Source organism: Anneissia japonica, unplaced genomic scaffold (genome assembly GCF_011630105.1).
Source record: "Anneissia japonica isolate Jap-2015-1 unplaced genomic scaffold, ASM1163010v1 scaffold287717_len1600092_cov198, whole genome shotgun sequence".
NCBI classification, from domain to species: domain Eukaryota; kingdom Metazoa; phylum Echinodermata; class Crinoidea; order Comatulida; family Comatulidae; genus Anneissia; species Anneissia japonica.
The window spans coordinates 433165-455400 of record NW_022755469.1 but is presented as its reverse complement, the minus strand read 5'-3'; the positions used below and the strand labels follow the sequence as shown (position 1 = coordinate 455400).

Here is a 22236-nt window from a genome sequence, read left to right as displayed (position 1 = left end):
ATTTTGGCTGATTTAAAACATCTCGGATTAAATCGACTAGAAACATGTCAAGGCAAACAGATTAAGATAACGTTAATCTCCTGAATAATATTTATTGATTTTAATATAAATTATCAAAACATACATCAAAGTTAACATCATTGAGTGAACTTGCTGAATTTTTTTATGTTATGCCTACACAAACAATGTTAAGTACAAAAATGTAAGATAAATAATGGTACACCAGCAAAAAGAACACAGTTTTAAATAATCATTTTCCAACATCTATAAAACTGCTTGCTTCTTTAACCCAGAATAGTGGAGTTGGTCTTACAGCATATTCAGGTCGCAACAGAAGACATACAGTGTTTAGGAATTTTAATTCAAAACTCAAAGTCAACAATAATAATTAATTTGTGATCAAAGTAAAGTGTGATTCATACTGTAAAAATAGACATAAATAATAATAATAATAATAACAATAATAATAATAATTAATAATAACAATAATAATAATTAATAATAATAACAATAATAATAATAATAATAATTAACAATAATAACAATAATAATAATAATAATAATAACAACAATAATAATAATTAATAATAATAACAATAATAATATTAATAATAATAATAATAATAATAACAATAACAATAATAACAATAATAATAATAACAATAACAATAATAATAATAATAAATAATAATAATACTGTAATAACGTTGCAGCAGCTACATCAGCGCATTTTGGCATTTAACCCCACCAGGTACCGACTTATACTTCTGGGTGGAGAGAAGCAATGCAGATAAAGTGCCTTGCCCAAGGACCCAAGTGAAATGCATATAATAACTAAATCATCAATAATAATGTTGAATTTCATATGGCACAAAATGCTGAGGCCACTGTACACTTCCCATTAGGCCCATTACCATAATCATTGGATCAAAAACAGATTAGGAAGAGATATGGCAATTTTTGGCAGAGGTCAATTTTCCAGTGTCCAGGAATAAAGCCATGGCAGAGATTTTTATCCAAAAAACTAGCAAATGTTGGGCCTTAAGGGAGGTATATGCCTAAAGAATGAAAAAATCCTGTATTCTATTATGTACTGGTTTCACATAATACACATACTGTCATAAAGAATAGCCTATTTATTCACTTAAGTAATTAAAATATACATTTTTATAAGAACTACTAAAATGTTATGCAGGCGCAGTGATCTTATTTTTTTTGCCAAGATGTTCTTATTTTACACACTTTTCAAAGATAGAAAATTATTATTGTACAGCAGTATATTACTGTATTGTAATTATAAATTATTACAAAAACATTTTATTATACTGTTGAATTATTTTTTTTTACATTTTTCTGTGATGCAATTTTACACCTATTGTAACTTCCTTATATAAAGAAATCTGAATATGAATCTCTACAGGTAAGATTTGATGGTTTTTCTATTTCTTAAAGTAAAAAACTCATTTGATATTTTACCTCAGCCTCAATTTTGTCTTATTTTGTTCTTGAGAAGATAAATAAGACTGTAATACAGCATATTAGCTGAAATTAAGTAAAAACACAGATCTGTAGTATAATATTTACCTTTGGTGATACTACTGGCTAAAGAACTAATAAATCACAGTCAATGTTTACAAAATATTCCAAAGAACTTGAAGATAATGGGACATGATTGGCTGGGAACAGTATTTAGTTAAAGATCATCTACTTCAGCTTCCTGCTACAGCACTTCACGACTGCTCACTGAAGAGTGAAACGGAGCTCGGATAGACTTATTAGTTTCTGTTCATTTCATACAATGAACACTCAATGGTTGCACCAAGTACAATAAAAGACACGCGCCTAAGAAGACTTCCATTCATGGAAGCCCAATCGCTGGTGTGTGTGTTGAATAAAATTAGTAATTAATACTTACATGATGAAAAATGCAATTATTAACAATACTAGAGTTACAATTTGAACCGTCAATGTTATATGAACCCATTCACATTGAATAAAGATTTTTTTTTTTTGGTAGTTATACATTTTTAATCCTAGAATTATTGATGTGATCTTTAAAATTGTGTAAAACATATTTATTAATTTATTGATTGCCTCTTGCTATATTTTGCAGCTTGCTGCTCCTAAGGCCATCTTCAAGCTTTCTCATTTCCGGTGCATTTTGTTCTCTAAGCTTCTGTCTGTCTCATCCTTACATTCATCTTACTCATTCACCCAGAAAGAATAAAATATCCCCATGTCTTCGGGTAAGAAACAAACTCTGCATTGAAAAAGCATTTTAAAAGTATGATAGTACCATTTCACAGCAACTAGAGGTGACTATTCTTAATTTTCTCTAGTTGGAGACCTTCAAACCTTCATCGGAAAATCTTTGGAAACGCCACTCCATGTACCCCCGGTATTTAACCCCCGGCCCGCGCAACATTGTTAAAAATAAATCATTTTCCCGAAGATTTTTGGAAAATTTTTTCTGTTTATAGAAATACCTCCTAGGCACCCCTACTCTAGCACTGTTTACAAGAGTATGGCTTTTTCTGAGTGTGCTCAGTCACTGTATCTAGTGGCTAAGAGTGCTATTTCCAACCATCTAGAGGTGCCATAATCATAAAATTTTCTTACCTCAGCCCCAACCATGGTGGGGCTGAGTTGGTATATCCCTTATCTGTTAAAGTTCTTCTCTGGCCCCCTTCTATTTCAAATCCACCGGTATAAAAGGAAATGGGTAGGGTTGACATAAAAAAAAAAATAGAAGTACACAGCTTCTATTGGCCTGCTAATGGTTTTAACAGATTGGAACTGGCCCGCAGCTGAAAAGGTTGAATACCCGGGCTATAAACATTGTGGTTGTTTACCCCTGACTGATTAGTGAGACAATGCTAGATGCGATTTATTATTATTATTTTTTTTTAATCCGTAGCTGTCACTTTGAGCAATCGTGATAAAACTTTAAATTATGCATAATTAATCATACTTATTATTATTAATCACTTTATGGAGAAAACTTAAATGTATGCAAATGACAATCAGATGGATGGGGTTAGTGGCACAAATTTAACACCTAAATGACAACGTGGGGTGACACAGTTATTTATTAATATTTCTTATACATCTACGATCTACTGTCCCCTTGTTGATTACATATAACACTCATAGTTATCTAAAGTCAATAATGAATTAATATTTTAAAAACAATAAAACTCATGAGGCCTGAAGAAGTCTTGCTAATAATTTAGAGTAAACTGAAATCCTAGCCTGGGTCTGGATAGCAGATTGTCTCCCCATGAGGTGAACGGAGGCTTGCAATGCCTGTCTCAATTCAAGGACCCCCTAAGCACTTGATTCCAAACAGACTGAAGTTTTGCAAAGAAAAATTGTTTTTTTAGCATTCTTATAATGATCCAATATTTGCATTCTATTATTGAATATTAAATTATATATATCATGCTAGATTATAATCTTAAATATTAAAGACTTGTGCATAATTTTTTATCAATGATTTTCATGTGACACCCACACAAAATTCAATAATTAACAAAAAAATTAGAGAATAATCTTTATAGTTGAACCAAGTAGAAAAATTGTTAAAACTTAATGATGTTGGCAAGTTTCAACTTTTTTTTTTCACTTTGTTTAATGATTAAGAAAATACTACAATGTTAATACTAATGTTAATACTTATCCCTGGTATTAATATTTCAACACTATAAATGAAATATTACTTTTGTTTAGAAGAAAACTTACATTTTGAAGGTTTCTGCTCTAGCTTTGTTTTATGCAGTACTGGTACTACATACTACACAGATGCATGTTTTATTGTTTTACTTTTGTTGGGGGAGGGGATGGAAAAGAGGGTGATGAAGAGGGTAAGATGTGACCTAAGATACACCCACAACATTAGCATTGCAGGATCTGACAAGCCAGATGGTTAGTGTTCTTTGACATGTCTCTTGTACAACATGCCTACAGTATATTCACACTTTTGTGTTGTTGAGGGTTATGTTTCCTACTTGTAAAACCATGTCCATTCCAACCAATACCCTGTTGCTTTGAAACCTACCATCAACACAATTTACTACAAAAACAAAGAGATAACCTATCGTGACCTCACAAATTACTTTACAACTTAGGAGGACGGAAACTCAATGCTGAGGGAACCTGGTTGTTTTAAAGTTGGAAAGTTAACATGTAACATTAAAATGTAAGATTTGGTATATTATATTATTTGTGTGGTTAAACATACCCCACAGAAATACCTTATGTGTAAGTACCTCTCTCTCGCATTTTGTTTTTGTTTATTCAACATTGAGAGTTCTATAAATCTATGGCGAATTTAGAATTCTTGATATTTGTTAAATTTCTAGGTCCCAAATATAGTGTTTCCTCATTTTTTAGTTATTTCTCTTTAATTAATAAAGGATTAAAAAGGCTTGATAATAGGCCTATATCTATTGCAATTAAAGTGAAATTGATTTTAAAAATTCACATTTACTATTAATAATTTTAGTTATTTATTAATATTTACTTCAAGTCTGCACAAATTCTTACATTGAAAATATTTAAAAAAATGTTTTATTGAATACTAACAATACTATAACATAAAAGTAATAAAGGTTTCTGAAAACAATGAACAGGGAAATATGTAGTTTATAATTGTATGTGCACTCCTTTATGTTTTCAATAAATTTGCATATGAATTTCAATTCTCCTTATTAAAAATGTTGTTTTTGAAATATATTAAAAATTCATGTAACAAAACAAAGCCGATTGTAAGATCCTCAGGCTGTGGATGTGGAATCTTATTAAAATAATAATAATAGTAATATTATCTCAACGGTCATCTTCATTTAATAGTGGTTATGCATGACGGTCATCTGATCTCTTACTGTCATCAGTGGTCAATTACCGCATGGGTGATGGATAACATCATTGCAATTGCAAATGTATTTTGTAATCATCTTTGTTCAGTCTTCATGTTAATGCCTGATGAACTTATTACTGTAATTTATCTGTCAGCATGTTCACTTGACTTATATTTTGATTAAACTTACAACAAATTAATGTAGGGCAGTAGTAGATAGAAGATGAAGGGCATCCACCTAGCTTTTGTAGTTCATTATACAGTACACTGCAGCATACAATACTAGGCCTATATACAGTAAACATACTAATCCAGAATACAAACATGTCCAATTTCCTTATGAAACAGATTCCCAATTCATATCCCAACCCAAACCCCTTCCTTCTCCTCTCTCTATGCACTTTTATTTTTAAAATCCTGGAGGTTATATTAATTTTAGTGTTGTTAAAACTTTCATTATGTTTGAACCAAAAGAACATCGGCATTCTGATCGATCAAAATCGGCGAAAAATAATTGAAAGCTTAACAACACTACATTATATAATAATTAATACCAAGAAAACAATAAAAAGTGAAGCTCGATGAATCTGTCTCATGTAGTTAAAGCTCTCTCTGATGTCAACTTTTTAAGCTTCCTATTTCAGTACCTACTGTACCTTAGTTGTACTATGTTTTTTAGTTTGTATTTACGTAATTTGTCTGAAAGTTTTACTAATGAGTAACATGAATGAATGAGACTATCGCAGGTGAAATCATTAAAAAATCAATGAAAGAACAATAAAGTGTTTAAACTAACCTGATTGGTGATAAAGTATTTGACATCAACACAAACAGAAAAATATATTCCAAACTATGCTCAGTTAGAAAAGTTCAACTGGTGCAAAAAATATAGGATATGGTGCTAGGCCTAACTAGGTATGGTGACTGCAAGTGCACCACTGTTAAGGATACAAAGTCAGGCACAGTTTTAAGGCTTACTATAATATCAAACACTCTTTTGTCGGTCACATATCAAAAGGCGAGTCAACAACTATAACACAATGTTACAAGTAAAACCCTTTAGGCTGCCTGCCACACGCTCCGTACCTTGAGGGTGTCTTAACCAACTGCCGACCTCAACACAGCGGGCACAATAATTGATGACTGAAGAAAATCTAGAATTCTACACTCCACAAGATAATACATCTGTCATAAATAATCAACGATGAGCCCTCATCCAACACGCGCACATGTGGAGATAAAGTGGCAATGTAAAAATAGGTAGATTTTTAACAAGACATTGTTAATTGGATGTTGAAATCGAAGAAAATCTAAATACAGTTACATGCGTGCCTGGCATTAAACCCTCCTGTGGCCACAGTATGACTTATAAAAGAATAAAATTACCTTTTATCAGCTAATTGTAGGCAGAGAGATTGTTAACGAGAATTTAATATTCTATGACTTGATAAGACAAATTCCTATACATGATTCCACCAAGCAAAGTAAACTGCACATGTGAGAGAATTTGAAATGTTTTAACAAATGCAAAATGCTGGTTGAATTCTGATTTTTTTTAACTCCATAGTTGCAGTGACTTTTAAGTGATAAACGACAGCTGTTTATTGAAATGCTTTTTACAAATCTGTTGTTTATCAGTTAGAATGATAATTGTCAATAAACAATCTATTTTCTTCGTCAGTTTCAATAAAACCAATCACAATAATAAGGAATTTATAGCAGAAAACATAAAATCTCTTTTTTTTACTTCAAATGTATTAATATAAATTTGACAATATGGACATTGAAGAAATGCGCTCACCTGCCAAGGAGACAAAGAAATAGAAAACATTAATACAAGAATTAAACAGGGCAGCCAAATCAGAGAAGTCATGTGACCATTTGGCGGAACGGCAATAAAGTAATGTATTTTGATGATCACTTTACATTGCACAGAAAGTTGACAGTAACATTTTAGGATTACTTTTAGTATCAGAGTTTTAATAAAATAACAATTTATTATTGCTCATAATATTGTATAACATTTCTTTCTCTATAGTAACATTCAAGTATTATAGTGAGCCTAATAACACTAGTATCAGCCTATGTCTAGCCACAAATATGGAATACTGCAGTAGTTTGCTCAACAAGGTTATATCCGGAGTTAAAGTGATTTCTCCAACAAATTCGGAGATCCTGCTGAGACCTAAAACAACATCAACATTACCAGTTTATTCAATGTACGATACGATCAAGGTGGATAATCAAGAACCAACGTGCCTTAGGGATGTTGGTTTATATTTAGTTCAAGAGCAATCCCACCGAGTTTCGTGTGTGTGTGTTTGTGTTTTTATGTTTTTCTAATAGATTGTTCTAACTCATAAGTCAAAAGCTTCATAATCTAGTATGCCCTACCAATGCAAAAGGATTTTAAAGGAATGGATAATCAATACACAAACCGCATTGGCGTCAAACTGAATTATAACCAAAAAATCTTATAGTAAAAAAATACCACTCACCACGGTTTCTACATACAAATCCCGTAACAATGCATTGTAGACCGTCCACTTGCAATTACAATTACCAGTACTTTTCAACTTTGACATCTATGATCTTCGTGCAAATTCTGCTAACAACTATTATGCCATCTCTCTATTACAAATACTTTCTGCGCAAATTGACACTTCTATTTTGTTGCGTGTAAAACCGAGAAAAGCGCTATGTTATCATTATAAAACTTTTTATTATAAATCATTTTTTTTAATCACAGTGTTCAATATTTTTAACACTCACCTGATAGACTTGGCTCAAGCTTATCATCATTATCCTTATCTGCTTTCAAGAAATCACTTTTGAAATACTTCAACTCTAAATTGCTTTCCTTTGATACTTTAAATATTCATTTTTTAATATTTTCCTGTTGAAGTCCTCTCATCACACTTTAATGTTTTATTGCCATACATAATTATTATTCATTATTATATAATAATTTTTTAATAATGATTTTTAACTTTTATATTCAGATGCCTCAAGCTTATTAATAATTATATACAAAGGCAATGCATTTCTTGAGTATGTCTATTCATAAAAAATCTGATTTGGATTTAGCAGTTTTTTTAATGCAAAATAATAAATACAGTATAACAAAATAAAGCAATCTGAAAACTTTCCAAAAAGTAGCTTCACCATTCCACACCAAAATATTTCCCTTTGCCATACTTTACTGATGAAAATACTTTCTAAATCTGTTCTTAAAATTTTCTTAATCCTGGTTCTAGGGTAAATGTAGCACTTACATAACATCTTTTGTTTAAAATCAATTGCACTAAATTTAATCTTCCCCTTTGGCAAAAGCAATCATTTGTCTGTTTATATTTACTCTAAACAAACTCACAACTCATCTGAACAACCAAAAAGCAGATCAACCAGAAAAGAGAAAAGACAACAGGTGCGCATCAGTGATTCTGGTCATGCATTGGTGATAAGGCGTTCAACGATACCCGACGCTTATTCATGAATCATTGAAGATACCAGTAGGCCCACGAATGACTCATGTTCTCTACTCATCCTTAAAATTATCCAGCTGTTGCTTTTTTTTTTTCCTCAGAAAAAAGCAATAAAAAGTATTATGAGTACATACACAATTTTAACTACTAAGAAAGCAAGCATTTTCTGTATTTTTAAAATTCTGTAATTGGTATTGGGCTCCCATTTGTCAATTTAGATCAATATTAAATAATACATAAATGAAATTTTAAATAAAATAAATAAATGAAGTTTTTTCCCACTCAACAAGTTGTTTTAAACAAGGCATCTTCTCATCTATACTGTAGTAAATTGACAGTTGACCTCCATACTTTTTCTATAAGAACCAGTAAAATTTTGCCCAGGCCTTTTTTGCCGATTTCAGGCTCAAAATGTTTTTATTTTGTTCTTAGTTCATACATTTTTCAATGATAAAAAATTATTATTGTACAATAGCATATTACCGAAAGGTCCACTGATTAATCTCAGATAAGAAAGTATAATACATACTCCAAGTATTGAAATACACGGCATCATTACATTAGGCCTACATTACATTACATTACCGTACTCTATTATAGAGGGTATTTTGTAGTCACACTTAGTGTACATAATGTACAGATAAGATTTGCTGGTTTTCCGTTTTAAAATACACCTTATTTGACATTTTACTTCAGCCTCAGTGTTCTTATAAAAAAAGTGTATGCTATGCATTCTTTGGCAAATACACAAGTTCAACAAACTGTAAACAGAAATTAAAAAACAGAAATCTACAGGTACATTACATTATAATAAAAACAAATTAATCTATATATAAAAAAAGAGGAAAAACAATGAAATGAAAATGAACTTTCTTCAAAAGCATTTCAACTACAGTAATTTACAAACTACTGTACTATCAAAACAGACTTTTCTGAATTTCTATGCTATAAATAAATTCATCAGAATAAATTAGGAAGGTAATTTGAAGGAATGTGAAGCATATGAAATACTAAAACTTAGGTATTTACTATTACCATAAGCCTATTGTTTCATTTTATTAAGTTACTTATCAAATAGCTAATTTATATGCCGAACCTAAAGAATTCACTGACATTTAAGTACAGAACTTATTCTAAATAAACTCTTATAGAATACAAATTAATCAAAGGAATGACCTACCTGTTTGTAAAATTTCTGTTAAACTTCAAACTCTAGTTTACATTCGTATGTGCGTATGTCTCTCCTGAGGCCTACCGTAAGAATGTCTTCTAAATTTAACAAAGGAATAGCCTACCTGTTTGTTGATTAAATTTCTGTTTAATCTGAAACTCCAGTTTACATTCAAATGTGCGTATGTCTTGCCTGACGGACAACGTAAGAATGTCTTTTAGGTTAGTTCCTTTAAGATTAGATACTCAACCACGCACTAATCAGCCTCCTAATTTATGATCAGATGCAACGAACATTTCAATTTGATTTAGGAAGCCATCATTTACCTGACAGAAACAGACTTTTCCAGACCACAAATGAGTAGTATTGTGCCCTGGGAAACCACACAAGGAAACCATTCGATACACATAGATAAGTGAAGCGTATAATTCAACACAGGCAGACTCTTCATTAGTGGTACCAAAAATGCAAATCTTTGGGAAAAACAAAATTGTTTTAATATAACATCACTCGACCACAATAAGTTTTCCATTCCAGAAACAATGAATGTGGTGACAGTTCTGAGAATGAAACATCAAACTATGTTAGAGTAATTAATCATAAGTTAAAATAACAAGACAAAATGTCTACAATTTTTTGGCTTATATACATATAACATATATGAAATTTCATATTATTTTAAAATGTACATAGCTAATCATTTCTTCAGCAAAGCACTCTACAAATTTAATAATATAATTATGATCTTTTATTGATCTTTTGTAAGTTGTATAATAGCATGTCAGTATAGCGCTCTACACAAGCCTCAGATTGTTTGACATTATTACCCCAGTCACTGGAACGATGCCTATGGAACACATTCTTAAGTTCCCTGGGGAGTTTTCCGATATTTGTAGCATGAAATAAATCAGCGTGCTGGCATTTGAACCCACTTTTACCCCAGGGTGGGGAGACACAACGTGGATAAAGTGCCTTGCCCAAGGGCACGAGTGACTGTCAGATATTATTTTTATTAAACATTCCTCTAATTAAGCTTAGTTTCTGAATGACTTGTCAGATATCTGGTGATACAATTTTTCGTATCGTACTTGATAAGTGAGGAGCAAAAAATAGGTCAGACCTATATTTAGTTTACGGTAATGTAAAAATAATTGTCTTTGCTGATGGGGAAAACTACTTTTGAAGACTTAAATCAAGTCACCTATTCTGCAAATAAATCTTATTTGCAGGATATAAACAATAGAGGCGTACATTATGGTTGCAATGGTGGAACAAGGAATTCGAAATAGAGGGGGCACAATAAGGCTATTATGCAGATGGAGGTTCTAGGCTACCTAACCACTATGAGATTACAGTTTCAGGTCCCAGCTCCTTGTATGTCACTTTTTTGTGAAAATAAAAATATACTTAAAAAAAAAAAGAATTAATTACCTTTAGAGATGATTGTTGGCAACCAGTAAGCTGTAATTTTTTTTAAATTGTAAGCTTGTTACGATGTACAAACATCAAAGAACAGGAGTCTGAATAGGCCTAATGTCATGGGATTGGCATTATATTATACTTTGACAATCCACGATCAACTAGATACTTCTGACCATGGATTTGCTGACTGATAAAGTTTTTATTAAACAACTGTATTAATAGTTGCCTAGATCCAAGGCTGTTGGAAATGTAAAAATCTATTCTTTGTTTTTTGGTTTATCAAGGAGATACAAAATCTTTGTAGAATTTTCCCACCAACTTCAGATTATTGTATTTTGTAAAATAAATCCTGCTTTTTTTGCGACTATTGTTTATGTCAAAGGCTGCAGAACTAATACACTTAAAATGCATAAAAGAACCAATAATCAAACAAAAATAGCTGTCAAAGGGTAGATGAGCTGCTCAGAGCCAGCCATGCCTAGTTTAAGGAGTAGGATTATTATTTTATTATTATACTGTATGATTATTTTTATTCCTTTGTCATCGTTGTGGTTGTTTTTCCTTTATATTTTCATCATTTTTTGAAATTTAAGTGTTTTGGTATTTTTACTGTCATTATTTTTATCTATATTTCATATTTATCTATCTATATATATTATATTTTTATATTTTTGTATTCTTATTGTAAGAAGCGAGCCATTGTTGAAATGTTTTTTCACCTGTTGGCTCGCTTCCGTCACTACTGAATTTTTGTGAGAGGTTTATTAAATAAAAAAATTAAAAATGTTATTATAATTATAAGATTAGATTTTCCCCTGCACTACAAGCTTGAGCAGTTCAGAGTCAAATGAATGGCAAAAACTTAACATAAACCAGTGACATTGCCAATATTTTAGACATAGTATAATAAAATTATTATAATTTGATTGTCTATTAAATAAATTACAAACAATTGGGAGATATCACAGATAATACAAATTAAAATCTCACTGCATTTACAGTAACTGTACATGTACTGCATTAAATAGAGGAACAATGGCCAACGATGACCATAAAAGTCAATACAATTTCCACTTCATCTACATTTTCATTAATTTGAAATCTACAGTGCTTTAATTCTATTCATGATGATCAATGTAGTGTAAGAATGAACTAAATTTGATCTAACGTCTATTATACTAAATAGTAGTGAGTGGCAGGGCCAGCAAAAGAGCAAGTACTAAGGTGTCAACTATTAATTTCTAAATTACAAATTACAAGCAATATTAACATAACAATGTACATTTTGCCAGTATTCTAATTACTATAAATGTTGTAATAAGCACCACAGCGCGTTAATAACATTTTTGGAGGCTCAAATGCTGCGCTTATTTGAGGGTAGCACATTTGCACAAAGGCACATGTTACAAATTACACTTGTTTTTAAAATAAGAACTAGTACAATTTCGCCAAGGCTGGGTATTCTTATTTTTTTGCCAATTTCAGGCTCAAAATGTTTAATTTTGTTCTTATTTACACACTTTTCAAAGATACCAAATTATTATTTTACAGCAATATTAGTGTACTGTATTTTAGAGGGTATTACATCTGCACATTAATACTTTACTGAATTTTACTACCCTAGCTTGATTTGTTGGTTTTTCTATTTTTTCATTAACCTTTTTTGACATTGTAGCTCATCCTCAATTTGTTCTTATTTTTAAGCAATTTCAGCTTCATTGTTCGTATAAAATAAAAGTGTACTATAGTGCTAAAAATGATGCCATTTTTTGCGAAGTTTGTACTATTAACATTTAGTATTTTTAGTGTCCTTGTCTTGATGATATGAAATATCAAGGTATGTTGGGTGGCATGTGCTCTCTGCGACAATTAAAAATAGATATATTTACAGTATATTTTACAGTGTGACGCTAATTAAAAAGTGCGCGCAAGGAGAAAGTGTTTGTTGCCACGCATATTCGAGAGTGGTTACTTGTGGCAATTTGAAATTCATGTTATTTCCCATATATGCTTTGATTAGCAAACTCCCTTTTTTTTTAAAGATTGTCAGAGAAGGGTGGAAATAAAAATGAAAATAAAATTGTGTCTTGTTATTTAGCAAAATTATTTTGCTAAAGCATTTAGGTGGAGGAGAAAATAAAAACAAAATTTTATTGATGAATGTAGTAATGAAACTCATAAATGCTTTAAATTTACATATAATTAAGTTAAAATCTTAGTTTTGGAGATTTCAGGAGAGAGAGAGAGCATAAATAAAAATAAATAAAAAAATTTTTCTTCTGAAATTTCCATTTTTCATGGCAGATAAGATGTTATTTTTATTCGAAATCATCATTATGCCTATTGGCAGTCTGAGGGTTTGCTAAATAATTTACAAATAGAGTCTCACCTAAGATATACTGTACTGTATTTATCATGGTATTCATGCACTTAGAATTTGTTAATGCAACTTTTGAGTGTCAGTAATTTCATTTGCTTACATATTTTGTAATGAACTTGAGGCTTGTGAAACAAAATGGCAAATTTAGTAGCCTTCTGGAGGGTTGTTGTGTATTGGCTGCTGATGATCAACCTAGATGCATTTAAATAAAACAAATGACTAAAGCAACGTAAAAAGAATAAAAAACAATGTACAGGCGTACATAGCGCGACACGTAGAATGAGCGTTCAGCTAGCGGAGAATGCCACCTCTATGCTCTACTGGCCGCTAAATTGAGTTTTCAATATCACCTAGACATATTTCTTATGAATTATGCTCATAATACACCTCATTAACCATAGCTATCCAGTAACAGATGAGTAAAATATTCACTTGCAAGATTTCGCTAAAACAAACTATATTCGCTTGTTTCACGTTGTATTCCATGCGGTACGTAATCTGGTCAATAATTAATGAACAGTGTTTTCACAGGTTGAAAAGAAAGCAAAAATTATATAATGAAGAATATCAAATTTATCCAAGTTATACACTTTAGTTAACTATTTGTCATATTTAACAACATAAAAACTAGGTTTAGTTTTGTTGACTCCCTCCCTTTGTTTTTTTTTTTGTTAGTTTACTTGCCTTCTTCCCATCTTTCTTAAAATTGTAATTTTTGTTTTATATTTAATATTACGTTTATATATTTTTCTTTGACTTGTGATTTGAATTTAAATTGTCATGTTGTTACCAGGTCTAGATGAGGTCTGACTTTATGAGTGGGGTGCCCTTCAAAGTCTCATGCATCTAGCAAGAATCTCACACATTTAACTCTGACCTTTATATTCTCACGCATTCCAGAATTTTTTCCAATTATATTTTTTAATGTGCTATTTTCTCAAAACAAGCATACAACATGTACAAACACAACTATCGGCACTAGCAATCCCGTAGAGATCGTCACATTGTAATGTGTTCGACGCTGCTTCAGCAGAAACTATAGAAAACTAAATGGGATATCAAAGTGACACTTTGTGTCAATGTATTCACTGTAAAGGTGTATAATATCAACGCTTGACTGTATTTTCCTTAAGGTTTGTGACCTCGTGCATTATTTTCAAAAAATGTCCAATCTCAAGCAAACCCAGAAGAACTCAAGCAAGCCAGTAAGAGATCCTTGACAGGTCTGCCTTCACCAGCTCAGCTTTGGCACACCTCAATTTTTTATTTATTTCTTGGGATTGTTTCATGATGTGCATCGATTTGTTCATGCTAAAAAGTGATACTTTTCATTAGAACAAAATTATCCGTACCACCCGGAATTACAAACAATGCAATGCCCCAAAATGCTTTCAGCCATACTAGTGTGGAAATATATATTGCCTATTGGTTTTGAAACCCTGATACTTTAAAAATCATATGATTACCATTCACACTGCATCAAGATCAAATGACCATGACTGACCATACTCTGTTGGATTTTCATCATCTTGAACAATTCAAATTACACCTATAGAAGAATGAGTAACAGCTGCAATCATTAGGTGTTAATGAACTGTTAACACATACAACTTGTACGTATATCAATTTTAATCAATCATCTGTCCACAGATTAACTGAACAATAATAATATAAAAAATGAGTGTAGTCAAGGAAAATTGCAAACAAGGTGGAAATATTCTTTGATAAACATGTATCTTGAAAATTGAACTCATCTTTGACTGATGAATTTACCTGGGGCAAAATTATTTAATCTGTTATCTATTGTTCTTTATCTAAAGACAAAGGGAAAAGCTATCCAATGTAATTTACACATATGGTACATCAATATAAAATAATTCCCTTTTAAAATAATCCATCAAAGTCTGTCCAAATTTCAACTATCATCTATTGTTTTAGTACATCAGCAAGATTTGTTCAGACAGTGTGGATGCTGGGGGACAGAGAACTGGTGGGGGGCTGCACTGTTAAGGGCCGGCGGAACAGTTTTTCAAATTGTGGGGGGGGGGGGACCCACTTTCTTTTCTTGCATTTTGTTCTTATTAGGTAAATAACAACTCCCTGGGTAAATTAATGTGTGCTATATTGCAATAACTTTACTTTACCATATATTAAAAAAACAGATTGTAACCATGTATCTTTATATTCTGATTTACAAAATTTGTTGTTTTACTATCGCTGTTTTGCCTTCAGTTAATTGTTTAAGTGTTAAAGGGACCTCGAGGATGTAAATCCTTTTCTTGTGGATTGTATATCAATTTTAATCAATCATTGGTCCACGGATCAACTGCACAATAATAATATAAAAAAATGAGTGTAGTCAAGGAAAATTGCAAACAAGGTGGAAAATTTTCTTTGATAAACATGTATCTTGAAGATTGAACTCATCTTTGACTGATGCATATACCTGGGGCAAAATTATTTAATCTGTTATCTATTGCTCTTTATCTAAAGACAAAGGGAAAAGCTATCAAAGTCTATCCAAATTTCAACTATCATCTATCGTTTTAGTACATCAGCAAGAAGACTTGTTCAGACAGTGTCGGCGGAAACAATTAATTGCTTACATTCCCAACATTTTTATTATTATATACAGGGGAAAATTTTGGAGAGGGGTGGGCCGGCCCCAGCCCCCTCGCTTTTTGGAAGGTTAAAACAAATTTTTTTTAAATAATTTCGTGGGGCATGCCCCAGCCCCCTAGGGTGGTGTTATCTCTATCGGCCCCCACCCCCTTTTCGGACATTTCTGGATCCGCCCCTGATATATATTACAATGTTACAGACGTGTTTGTACAAACAGAAAGTCAACAAAAAGCATACAATCTAGTTTAGCAGGCAATAAATATGACACACATAATAAATTTAACATGCACATAAATTCAATAAGAAGTCGAACTTACAAAGTATATTCTGTCTCTTCTCATCTACAGTAGTGTGGGTAAATGCATGGAGGTATCTTTATACCTCCATGTAATGGTGTGTGGAGCTTCTGAAGTATTGTGAGTGTATGGATGGGGCTATCATTCTGTGTGTGTGTGTGTGTGTGTGGTAGGTCATTAAGAATTGATTACATAAGTTTTGTAAAAGGAGTTGATTACTTACATATGTTAGTAGCAATTAGAATTGGCTCTGTAGACAAATGAAGGAATTTTTATGTACAAACACCATTGAAGTAAGGTCACTACCTTGGTAAAAACACAACACAGTAAATTAAATTTACACAATCTGTTATGAAAACTTAAACCACTTTGTTTTATAGTAAGTTTATTTTTATTTATCTTGCAAGCCCCATAAATTTTTGGAAAATTAAAAAAACAAATGAATTTGATTGAATTTAATAATCTATCTAGTTGTTAATTAATAATGGAACCATTCTCATGATGGACCCGAAACTTCGATCTTTCTTGTCATTACATTTTATTTTGAAATTATATAGTAAGCGTCTCTTAATTAGTTGTTAATAACTCTTTGTAAATGGTCTTAATTTGCCTTTGTGTCTATGTCGCCTATTTTCAAGTTTACCTTCATTACTTTAATTTTGTTTTTTCTTTGAAAAGACGAAGTGTGCCACTGTTATAAAAGTGAAGATTCCAAATAAATTATTATTATTTTTATTATTATTATTATTATTATTATTATTATTATTATTATTATTATTATTATTAGAGTGCCAATTTCTGGCTACCTGGAGGTGCCTTAGGTCCAGAGAAAAATCTGGGTAGGGCCATACAACGCATGAAGCGCTGAATGGGTGGAGATTTTTGTTTATAAACTCTTGACAATACACTGGAACATGGAGTTGAGACTTGTTTTGGAGTATCATGCTCCCCTCTTACTCCTTTGTTTTCTTTTCTTCCCCATATCATTTTTTTTTTGGGGGGGAGGGGAGGTGGGCACATTTCTCCCTGGATTCACTATGGTATCCATAAAATTTTGTCGAGCCTCTGCCATGGTAAGGCTGATGTGGTCGGGACCCTCTACCTGTAAAAGTCCCTACCTGGTCCCCATCAATTACAAATCCCTAGATCCCCAATGAAATGTATCAAAACTACAGTAGTTGTCTTTAGCAATTTATTTATATAGATAACATTCTGTCACAAGTACCTCAAATGCAGATATCACATACCAGAGATTTAAATTACAATTGCACACAGATATTCTATACATTCCAATTTATTTCTACTTCTAAAACTTCAATAAATTTGTTGGTTTCCCATAATAAGCTTTGTTATTTTACCTTTTATGTACAGCATGTCTATGTGCAGTTCTCCAAAACTTATTTATTTATAGTGTCTTAGATTGATAACACATTCAATGACATAGCACTGATTTCAATAGTGAATAACTTAAACAAAAAAGAAGTGAATATCAGAAATATATAAATTAAATTAACAGTAATTAAAAGAAAATATGTAACAGTGGTGTCAACCATTATATATAAACAATTTGATTTAGGTAAAGGCAAACAAACAAACTGGGCACTGACAAAGAATATAAATATTATTGGTTGTTGATTTTTAACTAAAATTAATTAATTTTTTTTGGGGAGTTTGTTCTATGCCTTTTTGCAGTGTATAAAAATTATTCAAAAAAAAAAAAATACAATACAGCTTATGGTGGAGGTTTTTGGTTGTGAGATTTGATTGACAGATAAACATCGAGCATCATTCAGTCATGTGATCTCGGACATTTTAATTTCCTTTGACAGCTGGTTGTCAATGCGAAACATACGTGAGCCTAGGCCTAGATGTCTATGCTTGGTTATAGATACCCAAATTTACACGAGCAGTGCGCATCAGTGACTTGGCCTTTGCTGGCAACGAGGTTGACTGAATGCGACTTTTCCTTCTTCCTTTGGGAGCAAAATACAGAGGCTTTTACAACAATTTCCCCGCCTGTTCCATGAAATAGATTAACACTATGAATATATGATTTATTTCCATACCGCCTACCCTGAATTTTCTTTCTTAAAGAAGGTTGATAGCAAAGAAAATGTTGGCCAACTCGGTAAATCTAGCCGCCAAGGTTTTTGTGACTTTGTAAGCGGGGCTGCGCGTCCTTGTCGACATGTCAATTAATAAGCATTTATTGCAAATTATATACTGATTTAAGAAGAACATATCCCCCATCATATTATATTAACTTTCTAACAAATGAAAAATTTTATCAAATTATGTCCTCGCAAAACAGTAATATTATTAGAAAAGTATGTTTATTTATTTACCATGAATTTAAGAGAAAAGAAAACAAGGAAACATGAGTGTATTAATGAAATTTATTTAAGGTATTGTCACAGCATGTTTACTTAATTTTTAATAATTTGTTTTACAAGGGGCCGGAGGCCTGGAGTTTTGAATAAATTCCCTATATGGGAGCGAGATTATAAAAAAAAATAAGCATTTAAAAATTACCTACCTTCAAAAATAATTTCACACATGATGTTCACTACTGTATATATTTACCACTGAAGGTTCATTATTGGTCCTTCCTTGTATTTACCTAACCCACAACTGTATAGAAGTATAATTAAGGATGTATATGCAGAGCACTCTTGTTGGTAATTCAGTTGCATACCTTTCTTATTGCAACTAACAACCCAAAGCTTTTTAATGAGACTTGTTTATGGAACATCACATAGTTCATTCCATTCTGTAAGAAGTCATTTTTAGCAATGAATAAAAACGAGTTTCGTTAAAAAGTTCATATATATTAATTCATCATCAAAACACTTCCAAGAACTATAAACGACGAGATAAATTTTCGAATCTGAACCATCTCATTTCCAAGTCCTTCTATTAAAGTAATCTCTTCCTTTCTTTCTCTTTACCACCCAGGCTCAAAACACATCTGTAATGCCCCCATAAAATCCATTTATCAACAAACACCCACACCACTAAAACTCATTCATTCCAAAAACTAATAGCATATCACCCATTGAAGATATCACCAATGACAAGAAGAAGACATTTATTATCAGAACATTTGTCAGAAGTGAACTTTACTGATTGCCTATTAATAGTTTAACCAAGGATAACACACACACACAAAGACCAGAGAGGTTATGTTTGTTAATATTTGTATACATACAAACTACTAACTACTATATACATATACATACATTTTTTATACTGTTAATATTATTAATAATGTGAGATATAACTCAGAAATGGCCACACTGACAATCAACTGTTCTACATCTAATAAAGATCTTATTTCTATTGGTGTTGTATTCAGGTCAAAAGGAAAAAATACTAAGAAGGATATTGAGAAATCTTAAGTACATCTTGCTATCTCAGGTCTGGATAATTCTCCCAGGGACCCATCTTAATAAAAAGTCATATTAGTTAAGGCACCAGTAATAATTTATATCCAACAGGCAAATATACTGTACATCAACAATAGTAAAATTATATGACTTGTTTTTAAATTTCTGTTTTTCAGATTTTTTTTTTTATGTTAAAAAAATATATAGTTATAGTTACTTACATATAAATAGCTGTACGCTTTGTCTGATGTCTGCTTATTCCCTATGTTTCAGATAGTTTCCTTCAGTTCAATTTTGAAATATTTTGAAGATAAATTTTAAGTCTCAAGTATTTTTAAGAAGCTGGCCCGCTCTGTGATTTGGCTGCTTTACCGGTCTGCATTCAATTGAAATCTGTGAGCTGTCAAAGTAGCACTTTTGCTTTAAGGACTAATTATGGGCTTTTGTCTGCACTAATCCCCCGACTACGGAGGATTAGATATGTTTGGGTAATGGTTAAGTAGGATTAGTTCCGTACAAGAGAAATGAATAGGGGCACCTCACACCAATACACAATGCAAACAGCAAAACATCATCTACATTGTTAACAACTATTTTTAAAGGATAAATCCGGAAAAAAAAGAACTGTGCAACAGACGGTGTATCTGATGACTGGGTTTAAACTAAGATGTTTAATGAATTGGACAACACTGAAAGAAAATTGTAACCACTTAATAAACACAAAGCTGCTTATTATGTCACTGAACATGGAAATTCTTAGGGATCACCGACTTAGAACTGTGGATTGGGAAATGGGGCAGAAGTAAAAAAACAGGGTGTACATCAATCAAAAATAGTTAAAACTTGTGTCTAAACAATTAGCACGCGCTAGTTGATACAAAATTACAGACATGGCACCAAAGTCAATCTGTAAATAATTTTCAGTTTTTATTTTTCCCGGCCCGGTGCCAAAGCCATTGCCTGAAACTTCAATCAAGATTAGTGTAATGAGATTGCTGCTGGTGATCAATATCAATTAAAATGCAATGTAAACGCTGCAGAAATCAAATGACAAAAATTAAGTTTTTTACAATTTAAAATTACGTTTCAATAATAGCAAATTATTCCACATTTCCAATATAGTATGTCATCTAAAAACAAAGATCTGTGACTAAACATTAAAAATTCCTATAACAAGAAATAGGTCAAGGGTAAGCTCTGATTTAACTCCTTAAATGCAACCATGGTGAAACAAGCTCTCATCCCACCATTCCCCCTCCCCCCTCTCATCCCACCATTCTGCCACATCTAGATGTATATAAGAGACAGCCCCCCACCCTCCCACACAAACACTCATTTTGAGACTTACTGTGTGAAGTTATTTTTCATTCAATCTGAAGGTTTATAGAGTGGAGTTCGTTCTTGTTCCATATGAAGCTAATACTGAACAACAGTATTATGGCCTACCTATTATTAGCAAAGGGAGATGGGGGTGGGGGGTGATAGGGAGCATGGTGGGGAGGTATGTGCAGTCAAAGTAATAACTTTGCCCTGGGCTGAGTTTCCCACTAATTTTACAGTAATTAATTACTGTAAAATTTTTTCTGTAAATTTACAGTGGGGAGTTGGCATAGAAGTACAATTTTAAAAGTGTGGGGGGGGGGATGAGGATTTCTTCCCAAGACCTACTTAGATGCACCACTGTGTAGTGAATGGAGTTGATTCTCATTCTGATATTTACAGTGGAATTCACTTTCTGTGTAAAAATCTTGGAATTTGCAGCAATTGATGCCAATACAGCAGTATTGGCTGATAGGCATTTTGCATTAAGCTGGGCGTGCATCATCAGAATTTTGTCAGTTTTATTAGGCCAAATAAAAAGAATTTCTAGTTTCTCATCCCCTTGCGAATCCTTTTTCTCTGCCTCACCAATTTTTTCCCCCTTTATTTTACGCAATGTACGAAAATCTGGCTAACTCACATCAGTAAAATTCCTCTCTCGATCATTCACGGTTGGAGATACATATGGGATCATGTCTAGTGCTTCTTTTATTTGCTTTCAATGTGTCTACTTGGTAAAAGTAAAAAAAAAAATCGCTAAATTCTAATTAACTTGTGGTTTCGCCCTTGGAACCCACTGACCACGACCGCGTCCGTTTTCGTCGGGGACACTCCCCCCGCCCTCGCCCCGCCCCAAATGCTATGATGTGTATGTGTTGCTTTATTTGTAGTCAAAGAACGTTATACATTAGTTTTCGGAAACACTCACAAGTTAGAAGATAAAACATGGAAACTTTCAAACATGCTTACGAAAAAGTTCCCGGCCCCTATACGCAATGAATATAATATTAATAGGCCTACATAACAACTGAACTATTAATATACAGCAGTAGCAATAGTACAGAGGTATAACAGCAGCGAAAAACGCAGTCAGTTGTATTCTATTTAGTTTGCAAATCAGTAGTATAAATAGAAGGGACGTAAAAATGTGATGCGCTTACCTTAAATAATTAACAGTATTAACGCTTGTTGATTAGTTGAAAAAAATTAGGCCTCTATACAGCAAACATTAAGCCACAAAAATAACAAACTAAGTGTTGTTTTAACTACAAACAGTCAAAAACGCTTGTGCTCTTC

General features: G+C 32.2%; 1 protein-coding gene across 1 annotated transcript in view; it reads right to left on the bottom strand.

Moving 5' to 3' along the window:
- Positions 1-19999, bottom strand: part of LOC117123449 (nephrin-like) — a 45698-nt gene extending 25699 nt beyond the window's left edge. Inside the window, exon 1 of the mRNA XM_033269364.1 lies at positions 19842-19999. The gene's annotated coding sequence lies outside the window, so the exon portion shown is untranslated. The remainder of the gene's footprint in view (positions 1-19841) is intronic.
- Between the last annotated feature and the right edge of the window lie 2237 nt (positions 20000-22236).